Source organism: Danio rerio, chromosome 15 (genome assembly GCF_052040795.2).
Source record: "Danio rerio strain M-AB ecotype USA chromosome 15, GRCz13ab, whole genome shotgun sequence".
Lineage (NCBI taxonomy): Eukaryota > Metazoa > Chordata > Actinopteri > Cypriniformes > Danionidae > Danio > Danio rerio.
Window position 1 is genome coordinate 30,445,734 of NC_141035.1, and position 18,262 is coordinate 30,463,995.

The following is an 18,262-nucleotide window of genomic DNA, read 5'->3' on the forward strand; positions in this document are numbered from 1 at the left end:
AAAAGAAAGATCGACTTAGAAAATCACTCCCCAGTTCAATAATGATTTGATAAGCTGTAGTTTGAAATTACGCTGAGTTTAAGGACTTATTATGTGGTCTCTGTCGCTATCTTATGGATGGATTACATCAATCATCTTTGCTCTGCTCAATGACAGGCTAATGGCCGCCGACACACTGTCTCTATGAAATTCTAAATATTTAATTTTTGGGTTTGAAAAATTTTAGTTGACCAAATTTGAGTTGAAATAACCAATTATTTCATTTAATATTTGGACCACAGATATTTTACAGATTTTTACAGTAAGTACATGTCAGAATAAGTATGTGGTTTCATTTTTGCATAAACATGTGATCCAAAAATATGGCGAAGGAACATTAATTCACATATTAATTCATCATATTTACATTTAAAACATTAAGGTAAGGCAGCATGGTGGCACAGTAGGTAGCACTGTCATCTCATAGCAAGAAGGTCCCTGGTTCGAGGCCCGGCTGGGTCAGTTGGCATTTCTGCGTGGAGTTTGCAAGTTCTCCCTGCATAGCTGCATTTGGCGTGAGAGTCACGCAATTGACGGTATTCTCACGCTCTCACGCCACACATCCATTTTCTCACGCAGAAAAATCATCTGTGTGAAATATTCTTTTGGCTTAATGACAAACGGTTTTACAGACTTTTTCGTTATATAAACTGGTGAAAGCCATGTAATCAAAAACAAACTGACGCATGCGCGCAGATGGCATGCCTGCCTCTCGCGCCACTCCTGCATCTTTTTGCATTTCTGCATGGAGTTTGCATGTTCTCCCTGTGTTCGTGTGGGTTTCCACAGTGTGCTCTGGTTTCCCCAAAATTACCCCTATTAAATAGGTGAATTGGGTTAGCTAAAATGTCCGTAGTGTATGTGTGCATCTCCTGGTCCTCCAGCTAATGATCAAACCTGTAAAAATTAAATGTTACAAAACACCAATTTGATGCAGCTCAACTTCGATATAAACTGCCATAGGAGTAAGTAAACATTAAAGTAGACTCAGACTTGCAATGTTTTAGTCCATTCTTTTATGAACAAATAAAATACAATTTAATTTGATTCAGGCTCAAAAAAGACATCTACTAGCTAAAAAAAAGGCAGTGAGACTTAAATATAATAATTAACAACACTTTATAAAATGCTAGGTTGTTTTAACCCTGCTTTGTGTCAAATATTGGCTAACCCAACTGTCAATATCTTAAATTAATTTGCTCACCTGTTAGCTTAATTTGTTCACCTGTTAGGCTAAAACAAGCCAGAGTGCATGCGTGAAGCCAGAGCAGCATATTCTTTGCATGAAAATTCAATAGAGAAGGTCAAAGGGACAGCGATGAAACCCCATAAGCTGTTCTATGTGCATGTACATAAGCTTCGATTTACAGTTGGACATTTCCCTCTCGTCTTTTGATTCTTGCTTTAGCCCTTTGCTTTTTTTCTTGCCCGTCTTCCCACAAGACACGCCCCTTTCACCCCCACCCTCAATGCCCTTCCACCCTTTGTGCTCCTCTCCAAATACAGCACGTCCCCAATATAAGAAACAGCAAATCCGCTCCCTCTTAACCACAGATGTGTTTACCATCCCATAATACTTGCTCCCAGATTTGTTCAGCCCTTTGGATTGCCTTTTCTGCTCATATTTCCCCTCCGCTCTTATCGCCGAACAAAGCAGCTTCTTCCCCCCCATTGCAAAGCTCAGAAACCCCCGATTGTTACAATGGTAAGTATCGAAGGCGTTCTCCATTTCCACTGTAAAACCTGGAGACTAATGCAACGCAACCACACCGCGCCGGGGGAGATTGCTGTCAACACTATCCAAAAACTGCAAACTCAGATTAGAGGCTGCTCGCGACGTCAATTTCAAAAGGCCTGCGCGTTTATTCAAGCCCAACGTGAAATAATCTGCATCTATTCAGATATAGAGAGGCTGTATGGAAGTTATTGATGTCAACTTTGCATGCTTATTGCTACCTTGGTTCTGCTGCTGGTATAATTGAGCTGAAAAGAGCCATGAAAAATGGCTTCACTTGAGTCTTAATACCCAGGTAAAGAATTGAGTGTTTGGTTTTTGAAATATGTAATTTTCCAGAGTAAATGGTATAGCTGGCTAAAAGAGCCCGGTCTGGAATACCCACGGCACATTTATTTTGCCATAAAAAGGATTTTTCTTTTCTTGTCTTTTTTTTGGGTGGGATATTTTCATAATAAACAGCTACATAACTGCAGCTATGTATTATGTTTACTTGGCTATCGCTACCTGTTTACACCGCATTAAAAATATTAATATATTTCACACACTATTTCTCTTGTTGGTTTCTCTATTTAAACATCAACAAAAGCACCATTTGTAATTTTTATTTTTTTTAGTCTTTATCTATTATATGGATATAAAAGTATAAATTTTTACTAGCATGAGTGCTGATGATAACACAAAAATGTATCCATTTTTGGGATTTTAACCCATTAAGTCACTGATTGGCTACATAATACCACTGTTGTTTAAAAATAACAATAAAATGTATTGTTTTTCATATACTCAGTGCTAAGCAGATCATTACTATAATATATTTAGTGTTACTACAAGTATATACATTAAAACATTTTTTTGACATAGATACCATTATACTCACATATATTAAAGAGCACCTATTTTGCATTATAAAAAGACATATTTTGTTTTTTGGGGGTCTCCAACAACAGGCTGATATGCAAGCAAGATCAAGAAACACTTTCATTGTCTTATAATATGCATTTATTTTTACCTAATTACCATAACAACTGGTATCATTCGTTCAGCGATTCATTTGTTCCCAACCCCCTCCTTTGTGTTAGGCTAATCTGCTGTGATTGGTCCATTGACCTAGTCTGTTTTGATTGGTTTAATGGGTTCAGCACGAGACAGAGAGAAATGTCCACCATGGCTATGAAGTAGCACACAGAGTATGTGAGAGCAAAATGCAGGAATGCAATGAAGCAATGCAGTTAGACACCAGCATATTTCTCTACTCTTAAACCTAATCCAAAGTAATAACAACGTCACACATTCAGTATTAATCCACACAGTGGCAAAAGTTGAACTATTCTGAAACTTGACCACACCTTGCGTGTGTATGAACAGCTCATGGTGGCCATAGCAAAGACAAAGGAAGGTGAGTTCAGAAACGCATTTAAATTGATAAAGGTAAAAACGCGTCACGTTTTCAACATGGTTTTGGACACAATATGTGAGACAAAACGAGGCAACAATTTTAATGACACTTATATGTTATGATCTGAAGGATCACTGGTCCATGTGAACAGTTACAGTTACTAACAAAGTCCCTGTCAAAGTCTGACAAAGTATCCTAGATAATAGTTTCTGCTGCTGCTTCGATAGGAAATGGCCAAGGAATCCCACATTGCAGTGTAGATTATTGCATCAAAAATCAAATAAATGACACGAATAAACACAGCACTAGATTGGCTATAGAGTGGTATTGTTGTGTAAATTAACTTTAACCCTTTATTGCCTGCAGCCGAATCTCCATCTGTCAGTGACTGTCATCTTCACGTCATGATCAGTTCTGTGATCCCCCACGCACGCTCCGCACATTTTACCGGATCTGGAACTATATATTTGGTGATGTACCCATGTTGATGCATTCAAGCAAAAGGTCCAAACCCAATTTGACTCATTTATTCAACTCTGAGTCAACTATTTTTTTTTTCACGGATTTTTAAACACGGAGCACTTTCAGATTTAAACCTCATCTGAATGTTTTAATTCACTTACGTGCTGTGCATAGAAGGTCATTTTCAAAAACCCATAATAGGGGCTCTTTAAATTGCATAATTTTAAGTAGTTTGGCCTGCATGTGCTCAAAAGCTAGTATTTGCTCCATAGGCCCAGAAACATTTTTTAAATACACATTTACCATATGAAGCCTTGCCAACAAAATGAAAGCCTGTTAACAAAGATAGTATTTCTGCTTAAATTACACTGTGTTTAATTAGTGCAGATTGTATTGCAATTATTTGTTACAAAACAGTAATTACTGCAAAAAGTATGCTTTTTGCATTAACCCAGACAAAAAAAATCTGAATTGAACATAATAGGCATACCCATAGCCATAAAAATGCTGGGTTCCATAATTGATTTGTTCTAGGACAAGATGAAGGAATAAGGTTATCTTATTAATTTTTACAAATTTTAGTGGACTGAACATAAAACAATCAAGTTGTCCCAAAAAAACTCAAGAATTGTGTTGTTTTAGTTCATTTTAAATAAGCAGTTTGAGTAAACAGTAAATGTAATTATTTGAGTTCATTCCACAAAAGGTTTATAATAGTGCAAAATAGAAAACAAATAAGCCCCTTCACACTTAGACATAAACATTTCTTCAAAGAAATGTTGACTCAGTGGTTTGTTTGGAAATCAAAACATTTTCCTTCTATGCCATAAATGCCAAAAGCCCCCTTTTGGAACCTCAATTTTTAATGGTGTTGTGCCGCTATATGATATTAAAAAAATGCAGTCCGCTTAGAAGTGTCAGATGGTTAAGCTTGAAATCCTGGCCATGAACTTGCCAAATTGCCCAACAGAGCTTGTATATGTGTGTGTTCAACAGAGTTTGTGATGAAACACACATACACACACACACACACAAACACACACACACACACACACACACACAGTACAGGTTAAACTGCATGGGAATCGCGCAGGCTACACACTGTTTGTTTTGGACTCAATAGCATCTCATTTACACGTGTTAATTGCAGCTAATTGGTTCTAATTGGATGAACAGGAAACCCTCTGGGACCATTCATACCTTTAATTTGAGGTAAATATCATTAATTAACATATGTTAATTGGAGCCAATTAACATTGATTAAGAGATGCCAGCCACAAAAAAAAGTACAACTATCAAAATTCGATCAAGTCGAATACGTGCTTCAGGATGAGATACGCACGGACGAAGTGGCATCTGGACCGGTGCTGTTTGGGTGGCTTTGGGTGACGAATTGGGACACTCAGCCTGGCATGGCTGCGTGTTGTCTTGTGTCGCTCCTGCCCCGTGGCACACCTGCGCAGGAAGTGCTCCCATGGACAGAGGGCATCTGTAGGCCCATGAGGGGCCAGCGTGTGCTGCACCGCCGGAGCGCAAGAGATTAGAGGAGCTGCTGCTGAGTCCGGCAGATAGGGAGGGGACACAGAGACAGAAAGAGAGACAGAAAGAGAGGGAGCTGTGAGCTACTATACTACATGTACCACATATACAGGAGATGTTGAGAGAGCAGAAATATGTAGAATGTGTATCCTGTGTGATAGCAGTAATGTTTTTAGGAAAGCTCAAGGTTGAATATATATTTATTTTTTGTGTATATAGTGATTAGTGCATACAGTGTGCAAGACTAGAATTTCTGCATCATGTAAAATATATCCTAAAAAACTTGACTTTTACATTTACGATGTTAACCATATATGTAAAGTATCTCAAGTATTTGCATACTCTGCATTTCATTTTTGGAAAGCCATTGTTAAAATGAACGAATCTGTATGAATACTATAATATCAAGCGAGTAAATCTCACCAAGTTTGCTTTAAAATTTATGAGTAAACATTTAAACTAGATGTTTTTTTGTGTGTGTGTTTGTGCAAGATTTATTTAAACAGAGGTCTCTGTTATGTTAGCATTTTGAGGAGGTTACCAGGTTAGTTTAAGGATGGGTCTACAAATATCAAGACTATTTGTTGCTTTACTTTTAAAGTAATGCCTTTGGTTGTTAATACAGTAGTTGTTTCTCTGCTAGCTATATTAGCATGTGCATGTTTTTGCAACCTGCATGTACTTAAAACTTGTGATCTTTTAAAGGCAATCGTTTTGCATATATTTAACCAATAAATCAAATTGTTGTTGAAATAAATACAACTGCGAGATTTTGAGTGTTGCTTTTCAAAAGGTACACATTTGAACTTGAAGGGTCCATATTGATACCTCGAAAGTATATATTATTAGTACCTACAAATTTTAAGAGGAACACTTTTGTACTTTTAGGTACTAATATATACCCTTGAGACCCATTTTTTTTGGTACAAATTTGTACCTTTTGAAAAGGCACCACCCCAGTGACAGCTCATACCTTTATTTCTTAGAGTGTATTAAAAATACCCTGTGGTGAAATTGGTAATTTCTTTAAAGTGGTGACAAAACGGCAGTTAAAAGGCTTTTGATATGTTTATAAGTATGTGTCATATATGGTTATGTTTGCACAAGCTCTGAAAGTCAGCACTCAATTTTTTATTGTCTGCATGAAATCAACATTTTTAATGATTGTTATGCAAGCGTTGTTATCCGTTGTTATCCTTATATTATTAGTTAATTAAATGCTCCTGTGTATATACTTCATTGTTTCCATAGCAAAATTCTTAACCACACTCCAATTACCATTAGTATGTTATGAGGGAATGCATAAAAAAGCTCTGCCCCCAACTCAATATTCGGTTTCAGTTGGAAGTACAACAACATATTAAAAAATAAAAGTCTTAGAAACTTTTGGTTCACACAGATTTTAAAACATATTATTTAAACCTTCTGTTTTTAAAAAGAAGCTTTCCAGAATTCAAGGTTTTACTGGAGTCTAACCTGGATAGACTAAAGGCTGAAATACTTCTGCGTCATGCTCACACCTATGCTCCGGCGCACCTTTGCATGGTCAAATAGCCGTTGATGTGGCTGACAGAGACGCTTGCGCACACCTTTCAGAAAATGTAACTACACGTCACAACGATGCGTAGCACAAGCTCTGTGATTGGTCGGCTTGGTTCCAGTGATGAGCATGGGTGGTGCTGAGAACCACAAGCCCGATGAAGCAAGTGTTTACAAGTGTTAAGTCCAGATGAAAACTTTTGCTATGTGTTTACCTTTGTGGTTAAAGTTGTTTCACGTCTGCCGGTTCCCGCCACTGAATGTGCGAGTATTAGCTACTTGTAGCGTTTAGAAAAAACTAATTACCCGTGAAGAAACTCAGCACAGAGGAACATAAAAACCCTGTGCCAGCTAGTGTTTCGAAAGTGTTATTGCAGAGCAACACAAACAGTGGAGAAGTATAAATCAATGGCTATGCACAAGGCTTGCGCCGTGGGTCCCACCGATCACTCGATGAGGGAGTATAAATCAGCCTTAAGAGGGTTTTTATGCCAAACAGGACTAAGTTTTGGTGCCACACCAACCTATCAGAAACAAATGGTAGTGTTTACCAGTCAGGGTAAACTTTGTTTATAGTCTCTAAATCTCTACAATCTTTTTATAATCTCACTCTGGCAAATCTCGCCTGATTTGATTTGAAAGTACAAACATAGTAGTTCATTATTTGGTTTAACATGAACTGTAACAGTGCCTTAAGGCAGCAAGGATGTAAGTTTCAGACATTTGCAGCCTTGCTAACAACTAAACAATCCCCAAAGTAGCTTATTCTGCTGCTTTCAAACCAAACGTTGGAGTTAATATGGGCATATGGACAGGCAGACTGTTGGAGGGTTTTAATACGTCAGTGATTTGGCTGGCGAGGGCAGGTGATTCCCAGTCGGGCGAGAGATCGAGCGAGTAGAGGCGCTTGTCCTGCTGGGCTGGTAACCTGTGTCAGAGACCTGGAGTCCTGAGCTGACATTGACACAAACACATGAAAACAGGCGCCTGGCAGGTGTCTGGGCACACACACTGGCATCAGCAGAACTCTCCATACCTTTCTCCTTCAGAGTCTAAATCGTCAGGCACATGACAAATGCACAAGCGATGCACAGTGTCGTCTTCTGAATAACTTTGCCTTTTGACAAGCACAGGTAAATGTTCTGTCCTCAAGAAGACAGACAGCGACATGGTGGACGTGCTCAAACAGCAGCGTGTGCACTAGTAGCCTTGAGCGCTGAGCCATGGTGGCAGAGGCCGACGGTGCCCAGTAGGGAAAGGTGTGAATGTGTGTCAGATGGTACAGCGGGCAGGCTGGCATCGAGCAGAGTAGTACGGTTGGCACAGCTATAGTGGTCCACTCAGGCAAGGAGAGCTGGGGCTTAGCCCGACCCACACGCTGCGCCACCCAGGTAACACCAAGACAGACAGCCAGCCACCCACCTGCCCCCTCAGCCTCCCCGCATGCCCTGGGGCAGCATCTTACATACCAGCCTGCCTGAATCACTGAGCCTGCTAATCATCTTAGCCCCAGACACACACATAGCCTTCTGTGTGCAACTAGCCTGAGTGGAACTAGCCGTGCTTGTAATGGGAAAGAATGCGCTGCTAACTTCTTGACCCAATAATATATTATTAGAGATATATAGAACATTCAAATGCATAAATAAATATAAAATTATGTCAATATTTTATAATTACAGCTCTAAAAATGGGGGATCTTTCTAAAATACATTGGAATGACTAGAAAATGTGTATGTGGGTGTATAAATATTATATTATAATTACATACACAGACAGAAACACTCTCTATCATATATGAACAGAGCACATGATCATAGGAACAACATGAAATAATAGTATCTTCATGTTTTAATTAGAATTATAAATTACATATAATAAATATAAAATAATACAATGGATAAATATTAATGATAATCTACTGCGTCAGAAATTGCTTACCAATTAACACGATACAGTGCGTCCCACAGGTTTGAAATATACTTGCGGTCGTAGTAGCTAAATTAAAACACATCATTTACCCAAATCACATAAATAGTTAACTATATGCGACAAATAATACGTCATTTAACTTTTAACAATAATTTTATCTATTACACACTGTTATACCCTGTTTTTTTTCAATGGGTTAAAGTAAAAAAAAAACATCCACAATTTCTCTTTTATGATATTCACCTGCTGACACTAAAATCTGCTTCTCTTTCAAGTTCAAAGGAAACTTGAATGCCGAAGCATTTTAGATATGTATATAAAATACCTTATGTAATATATTAACATAATCAAATAAACAAAATAATCAGCAAATGAGAAATAAATGACAGAAAAAGAATAAAGACAATATCTATACAAATTATAATAATTCCATATTAAAATGTGTAGATTATTTAAATAACCATTTGATTAACCATTACTAATGATGTACATATATTTTGCAGACAGTTAAAACCAGCCATTCTGTCGAGTATATAATAAGTTTTTCTGAAAAAAAAAAAAACACTTTTCCACAACTTAATCGATCCTGCATGTTTGGTTATTGGGCAGATAAAAAAATGTACAGTCTATGTCTTGGAAACACTGCTATACATTTAATCCACTCATGGATTCTCAGGGGGGAAAAATGGTTGAATTTTGAGTGTCCAGAAAAGCGCTTTATAAATGTAAAAAATATTCTTATTATCTTTCTTATTATTATTTTATTGGTGTTTAACAATACCATACATAGTAGTTTACAATACAATACAGGAAAAATTATAGACTGTCTTATTTTTCTTATTTCTAAGTATCCCCTCAAAATAAATTATGAATTAAAAACAAACATATCCTCAGAGAGAAAAAATAAAATAACAACAACAACAACAACAACAACAACAATAATTAAGCGAGTTTACAATAGAAACGTTAAAAAGATTGAATCAGAATTAGTATTATTAATTTATGAATTAGAAACAAACATATCATCTGAGAGAAAAAAAATAAAATAAAAATAAATAAAATATTAATAATAAAAACTGAGCAAGTTAACAAAAGACAATAAATAATTGGAATTATTATTATTAATTTGCCTGTTGCTCTGCAGCTTGATGCCATGCTTATTATCATGTGGCCCCTGGACTGCTTGGCCCTTATAATTGATGCTTGTAGCTATATTTATTATTAATTATCATAATTTAAGTTCTCAAAATGAGAAAACAATTAAAAAAATTTCCAACTGGTCAGCCATCAAAATCAATCATGTAGGCAGCTCTACGTTCTAACAATTTAAACAAGACAATTGCGCTGAGGAGAAATTTAAATATACACAATAGCTAATACTACAAAACAACATACACACACACTGAGGCAAATGTTAGCAAGAATCCAAAGGCAATCTTGTTGAGGCAAATTACAAACTGATTTGTGTTCCTCACACCACCCTTTAAGCAACTTTCTCATTTTAATGATAACCTACACACAAAAGGTCAACCAGGCAGTCACAATGCGTATGCCAGAACAGCATAAGCAGGCATCTAGCCAGGTTTCTTCTCACACAGTCCACTACACTGTGTTCCTGTTGCATTATAGGCAATTTGTGAAGGTGCTATGATATGGTGGAAGTGTAAACTTCATGTGTGCATGCTTGCACATGCGCAGTGTTTATCATAAAGAGTTGAACTAGTGCTCTGCTCTCCCTTCACTGCAGACTTTAAAGACGACTGCTGAGGTCTAATAAATCCATCAAAAGCCGTCCGCCTGTCATCTCAGCCCTGCTTTTACTTTAAAGGCTGGACAGGAGGGCAGAAGTCCCAAAACAAAGGCTCGGGGAGACAGAGAGGGGGAGCAAACCCTCCTGTAGTCGCATATCATGAATATTTAACAGAACTTGTTGGAGTGAGCAGAAAATGCTGGGGTGGGTGAGCTCAGGGATTGTGTCTGCGTTCAGCGCACCCTTGTTCGGAGTGTGTGCCGGGGTTTGTTTGCGAGATTGGGGTTGGGTGGGCAGCATCAAAGGATCACCAAGGGACAGCAATTCCCATGGCAACAGTTCGTCAGGTAGGGGGTTCGGGGTTCAGCTGCCCCTGCCGGTCCCTCGAGATGGAGAGAGAGAGGAACGGAGAGAGGCAAGCATTTTGTCTCAGCACACTTGACAAAACAAAGACAACTCACTCCTCTGGTTTCATGCCACATTTTTTATTCATAAACAAGCTGCTGGCTGTAAAGACATGATAAAGCGGCGCGGGGCCTCTGCTGAGATGGCCACCCATTTGAATGCAAAGCCTCAGCTGCACAAAATCCTCCCGAGCCCCATTATTCTCTGGATTTCACCGCTATTTTCGTCAGCCGCTAAGCTGGCCATGGATCGAGACTGGAGATATGTCATCAAAATGGTCTCATTCAGCTACCAATGGCCATTAACATAAAAATTAAAGAATTATAAAACAAGCTTGAATGAATGAGGGATGAATAAAATGAATAAAAATCTCCACCCGCCTTGACTCCAATCACTTTTGCCTCCTTTCTCATCCCACAAAGTGCGAGATTGGTGCATTCTTCCATTATTGGATTAATTGCCTTTATTTGCTGTAAACATGTATTTACTGCTAACATGTGCAGACAGGAGAAGAGAGCAAAAGATTGCGTGTGGCGCCTGAAATACAATTATTTTTTTGGCATTTTACAAAACTAAATTATTTTTTTAAAAATAGTCACATAAATCAAAATAATCAATGAATTAAAACAGTTAGACTAGTTGACTTTGTCTTTAAAAATGTATAAAATGAATTACTTTTACATATCATGGCCACTATTTTATTGGCCAAACAGAACTTAAACAAACCATAATGAAAAAGTTTGTTTCAATTTATTAAGAAGCTAAATTAATAAATATTTTGGTTATGTTACACTGATATACTGAGATTACACGGTACGTAGGTAGTCCAATTTTGGTTTAGGGTTTTGTGGTGATTCATAAATGACAGTAGCCCCTTTCACACAGTGATACCGGTAAATATCCGGAAAATTTCCGGAACGACTTTACCGGTATATTCAAAAAAGCGCTGTTTACACAGGCGAGGACGTTACGGAAATTTTCCGGAAAAGAGCATTCACACATCCATTCCAAAATACCGGTAAATTCTGACATCATTCACCACAAATGAGCTTTAAACGGCTGCGCTTGTATTTGTAAACATTTGACTAAATTACAAACTCTGTGGATGATCAATATTGTGAACAACTTTCTCAGGATCACTTTCGCATGTCGAGATGTTTATAATATGTGCGTGTGCTGGCGCTCACAGGCTGTTTCACAGGCACACGAACGTAAACAAACAACGGCTTATCATAAGCATCTCATCGATGATTATTTACACAGTTGGCATTAAGAAGAACATATAAATGTGATCTGACTAACTTCTAGCAGCTAAATGTGTCTGGAAAAATATTCAAAGGCTTTTATCCTCACAAACCGCGCGGACGTAAATGCGTCTGACTGTTGTGATTGGCTAAAGCAGACGTCTCACGTCAGCACGTTCTAGACGTGCACGCGCTTATTACAGGAATCTTCCTTCTGCATTCACACAGCGCAGTATTCCGGCAAATTGCCGGTAATGTTACAACTTCTCTTTCCGGAAAATAGCCAGAACGAATTTACCGGTATTTTCAAAAAGGACCTGTTCACACATACAACCTTTCCGGAAAATTGCCGGCAATTTTCCGGAAAGGTCTGTATGTGTGAAAGGGGCTAATCTTGTGTAACCTTGTGTATACATTTGAAGTCAGAATGATTTTTTAAAAAATTTTAATAATTTCCCAAATGATGTTTAATAGAGAAAGGACATTTTCACAGTATGTCTGATAATATTTTTTATTTTGGAGAAAGTCTTATTTTTTTATTTCAGCTAAAATAGCCCCTTTAAGCTATATTTCTTTTTCTGATAGTCTACAGAACAAACCACCATTATACAATAACTTGCTTAATTACCCTAACATGTTTAGTTAACCTAATTAATCTAGTTAAGCCTTTAAACGTCACTTTAAGCTAAATAGAAGTGTCTGGAAAAATATCAAGTAAAATATTATTTACTGTCATCATGATGAAGAAAATGTGTTAATAAAACTATTTTGTTTAGAAATGGGTTAAAAAAATCTTCTCTTTGTTAAACAGAAATTGGAGGAAAATATAAACAGGAGGGCTAATAATTCAGGGGGGTTAATAATTCTGACTTCAACTGTAGCTCACAACAAAGTTAACAATTGCATTTAAGATGCTTCACAACATTCAGTCTAGCATGTTAATTTAATGTCAACAAAAAACGATTATGCTGACCTTTGCTGACACAAAATAAATTGAAACACCTGAGGGTGAGTAATTTCTTAGTTAACTTTCATTTGTGGGTAAACTATCCTATTGAGTAAAAATAGCATTATACTAGTACAGAAAATCTTACTTGGACAATTAGTTAAACACTGAATAACAATTACTAACAGGAGCAAAAGGGGCTGTACCATACACAGCTTTCAATAAACATAAAACCAAGACAATGGAATTATACTGTTCTCTGCATGAAATCCAAGAATGTGTGTACTGTTGGGTTTTCTTTCTTTTGGGGGGAAAAGATAAGACAATTGACATGACAAATTAGTAGTCATTGCTTGCTTCCAGAAGTCAGTTGCTAGATCTCAAATAAATCACCCACTTTGTTTAAAGGGAGTTCACCCAAAACTGAAAATTATGTCATCAATTATTCGGCTTTCACTTGATCCAAACATGTTTGACTTTCTTTCTTTCTGGTAAACACAAAAGAAGATATTTTGAAGCTAAAAATTGGAAGTCGTCGAGTATTTTTTTCCTATTATGGAAGTAAATGGTTACAGGTTTAAACTTTCTTTAAAGTATTTTCTTTTGTGCTCAAATAAATAATTAAAGTCCTAGAGGTTGGGAACAACTTGAGGGTGAGCAAATAGCGAGTATTTATTTTTTGGTTGAACAAAATTGTTTGGAAAGCCACATGTAATCTGACTTGTTACTTGTCCTCGATAACATAGTCCCTCGCAAAGGGATCATCACATTTGAAGGTCTTAGAAGTAAATGACATTAGACAATCACAAAATTCATTAAGCTTTATTTTCTACTGTCAACACGTGGTGCCTGAAACCTGTGTCTGTTTTCTGAAGAGTCTTTCTCAACCCTTCTCAGCATCACTCTTATGATTTATTTAGTCTGTTGTTTGTGTCAGACTGTCGTCTATCTGAAAGGTGTTTATTTTGTCAATGACTTGAGTGTTTGCCCAGCTGGCGCCGGCATGCCAAGGTTGTGCCAGCACAGTGCCTGGGGTGCAGGCTTTAGGGTTTAGGCAGGGGGGCGAGAGATGGCGTTCTGGGTGACGTGGCAGCATGCCGGATCCTCCACGTCCCCCGTCCGGGCTTGCAGACCTGTGAGAGCCTATCAATGCCAGTCCAAACGCCGGCAAAGAAGAGGGGCTTAGCTGTAATCCGTATTGACTGCCTCGTGCTTTGTCTGCCAATTTATATCATGGATTTGTCCCACTCAATGATGTGCTTCTGTCAAGTTCTCCCACATTAATCCATAACATTATTAGTTTTCAGTACAGCCCTAATTATTCCAGCTCTGACCTAAATGGTAATGGAATAAATGCAAAGAAAGAAACAAACAAACATTTAAAGCCAAACATGGCATGGTTACAATAGGGTTAATTCTATAGACGTAATTGTCGAATCGTCTGTTTTGTCTTTGCAAAACGAGTGTGAAATGAAACATCAGACACACAGGGCTATATATGCAGGGGAGAGGATGATGCCCTATTCATGTCAGAGGCAGAGGAACGTGTGGCACCCTGCTGCTAAATCTGTAGATTACAGTGAACTTCCCTCTGGCGCTTCTCTGCAAGTCTACCTGAGCCAAAACCTAAGGGGAGACAAGCAGGGACTCATTTAAAGATCCGACACAGCTCCAGAAGGACTTTATCAGGCCAGTTTGTCTGGACAGGACAGGGGGCAGTTCAGCTTAGCCCTATCCCAACCTGAGCATCTTCACTCGGTGTGGTAATACCTCTCTGTCATGACTTTAAACACCTCTGCAAGCCCCTACAGCAAGTACAAAGTCAAATTTAAGGAGAACAGACACTGTGCCCTTCAGTGGTGTGTAAGTAACAAATCACAAATACTCAAATGTACTGTAATTGAGTAAGTGTAGTTTACTAAGTAGTATTAAAAATGTGTACTTTAACTTTCAATCCAGGACATTTCCGTGATGTATTGGAACTTTTACTCCACTATTTTCCTTTACCCTGTAGGCACTTTATTATTATTATTATTATTATTATTTTGTCTATGGTGATTGGCTAGTAGAGAAGATGTAAAAGCAGAGTCCTAGAAGTAGAATAATCAGTTGTGTGATTGCCATCCAATCAAATCACACAATGAAAATTGCATTATACAAAACAACCTCATGACAAAATTGTTACACGCATTTCTGATGAGAAAATGGCGGATGTTTACTATATGATGACTGAAATGACATTAAGCAATCCAACGCAATCTCATGGCAATTGGTAAATTTTTGATTTAGTGGCTGATTTGTATGAATTTGTATGATCTAATTCGTACAATTTAGTACAATTTGCTCATCACCCAATGACGGTTGAGGTTAGGGGTGGGGAAGGGTGCCACGACTCCTTTTTAAAATCGTACAAATTTCGTACGACTGAACTTGAATGAGTTCGTAGGAATTAGCCACTAAACTGACAAAACGAAAAATACTTGCGTTTCCTCGTGAGATCAGGCTGAGCAATCACAAAATGTACTACAGAATGTTACGTTTTTACACACATGCATGCACAAATTGACGCATCAACCGTAATACTCCCTACTGACTTCTCTTGAGTACTTTTAAAAGGTCTACAACAGATATTTTTAACTCTACTTGCACTACATTTTTGAGTAAAAAATGGTACTTTTACTTGAGTATAATTTTTCAGTAGTCTTTCCACCACTGGTGCCCTTAGTGCTCCTTTCACTAATTAAGTTTGAAGGGGTTATTTTATCCAAAAAATTTTGTTAAGTAGGGCTTTTAATAAAAAGTAATCAAAATTGACAGTCAGAACCTATAATTGATTTGATTTTTCCAGGTCAATTTTTCAATTACTTTGCCTACCGCGTGTTGAGTCACGTTACCCCGCTCTGTTAAGGCTGATTTATACTTCTGCATCAAACGCATACCTGTGCACTTTTCGAAAAATGTAACTACACGTCACACGTTTGCATTACTTTGACGATGATTGGAAGCTGCGCAAGAGATGCCTCGGCATATTTTCTATTACAATAAAAATATTGTTAACATTAAAATATTTGTTTACAGAAGATGCAAGAAAAGCACTGTTTAAAATATTATTTACAGGATATACAAGAGTTATTTTATTTAGAATCGATGCCTATGTTCTACTTTTAAAAACTTTGAAAATAATTTATTTTATTTCCAAAAGTACAGAAAAAGTAATTTGTTTCACTTTTTTATAAGAATAAAAGTGACTGGTTTTAGGCAATGTGTGTTTTAATTTCAGTTTTTCAATGTTGATGTTCAATAAATAATCAGATAGTAGACAGTGTGTGTTTACTTCAATTATTTTAAAATTAAGTAATGCATCCTTCATTCTGAAATCTCTAACTTGTTATATGTGAGCATATGTACTGTCAGTAAACTGTGAGGGCAAAAAAATTAAATAAACAAATAAAATAACCGTTCATTCATAATCAAGTTAAAATGCCCAATTAATCAAGATTAATATTGAATCACATGATACAGGATTTAAAATTCTAAATTCCATTTGTCATCATTTGTAAAAAATGATGACAAAAAAAATCATTTTATTTTAGGTTTCATTACAAATTGTTATGTTGTAAAAGTGTTTACATGTGTGTATATATTATAAATATATATGGTTGAGCAATAAAATTGACATTTTAAAATATTAAATATTGAAATAATATTTACTGACCGAACACCATTGTCAATATTGACAACAAAAAGATTTGGTATATTGTTTCGGTATGAAGTGCCATAGTTTTATTAAAACAAGCACACATTTTAGAAGCAATGCCAATAAGCTTAGGATGCAAGTTTGTTATTTCCAATAAAGGCATGCGACTTGCACGACGTGCATATGGGAGCCACGCACACATGTTGAGCAAGCACACGTTTTCCAGCCGCACCTAGTTGAAAACGTGAACTTTTCTGAATGCCGCAAGGGCACCGCAATTCATGAAAGTAAAACTAACCAATCCGACTAATTACCTCAGACAAACACAGCGCATCCAAACACTGCAATGCTTTTGATATTTCTCCATAAACTTGTATCGGAGCAGCAGCAATGATTTGTCTGTTTGTCATCCTCTGAGAAAATGGTTGATGGTCACCTAGTTACAAGAGACACCAAGGGAGCGAGAGTGCAAAGTCCATTGTAAATGGTCAAGAAATCCTCTTGTCACTTCAGGTCAGAATAGCAACACATGCGAAAACGACTGCAGTGGCTAGCAGCAGTGAAGAGATTGTAAATAAAAAAGGATGTCACCAGAGTTGCTTTTTGGTTTCTTTTCTTGTGCATCCCAGCCACTAGCAACTTATTTGAAAGAGTCTCTAGCAGAAGGGATAATATAGTCCTTCAACTTCACAAATTGTAATGTTGCAATACGTATTTGAATAATGATGGCTGGTTTATTTACTTGAAAGCTCAGATTTGATTATTACAATGTGTTGTTGACAGAGTTTGAGGTTTACTGTATCATTATTATTCACACCTTAAAGTTTGCTTTGACACCCTTTAACACTAATGTTTATTTTATTATAAAGAGGTCAGGTATTTTGTCTAAATATTTTTGTTTTTGACTATTAAAACTGTTTGCCTTGGTTTTGTTAGTAAATTAAAATAAAATTGTTAAATAAAAAAAAAATCTAATATTCCTAAATGTATTGTTAAAAAACATTCAATAATTATCAATATCGAATGATATGAAACATAATATCGTGATAATTTTTTTCTTGCCATATCGCTCAGCCCTATGAATATACATAAATTTGTTAAATCTGAGTGCCGATGAGTGTAAACCATCCTCCTGATACTGCACCAAAAGCAAAAAAAAGGACAACAATGTAATGTATTATTAGCAGGACCTGCAGTAGGCTACACAGCACCGCAAATTACATTCAACACAAATATTCAGAGATGGTCTTCTGAGAGAACTGTTATACCTGTGATTAAGTCTCACACCTGTACTGAAGTCATGATGCAGCTTGGCGCAATAGTCAAGCATGGATGTGAGCTCTCACTTTCTCTCGCTCTCTCTCTTTCTCTCACTCACTCCCTCATCCACATCAATTTGTTGTGCTGTGTGTTGTTTTTCCCCCCTTTGCCCGCGTTCCCTCTCCTGGGCCAACGCTCACATCAACGGCGAGTTGATAACGCCACTGGAGGAACCCTGTTTGGAATTTAGATTAATGTGTGACTAGCAGCCAGATGGAACGATAAGAATAAAGGAAAATAAGCTAGGAGAGCACT

The 18,262-nt window shown here is 37.2% G+C and overlaps 1 protein-coding gene across 1 annotated transcript in view; it reads right to left on the reverse strand.

Moving 5' to 3' along the window:
• lhx1a (LIM homeobox 1a) overlaps nt 1-18,262 on the reverse strand; it is a 74,985-nt gene that overhangs the window by 23,493 nt on the left and 33,230 nt on the right. The gene's annotated exons all lie outside the window — the stretch shown is intronic.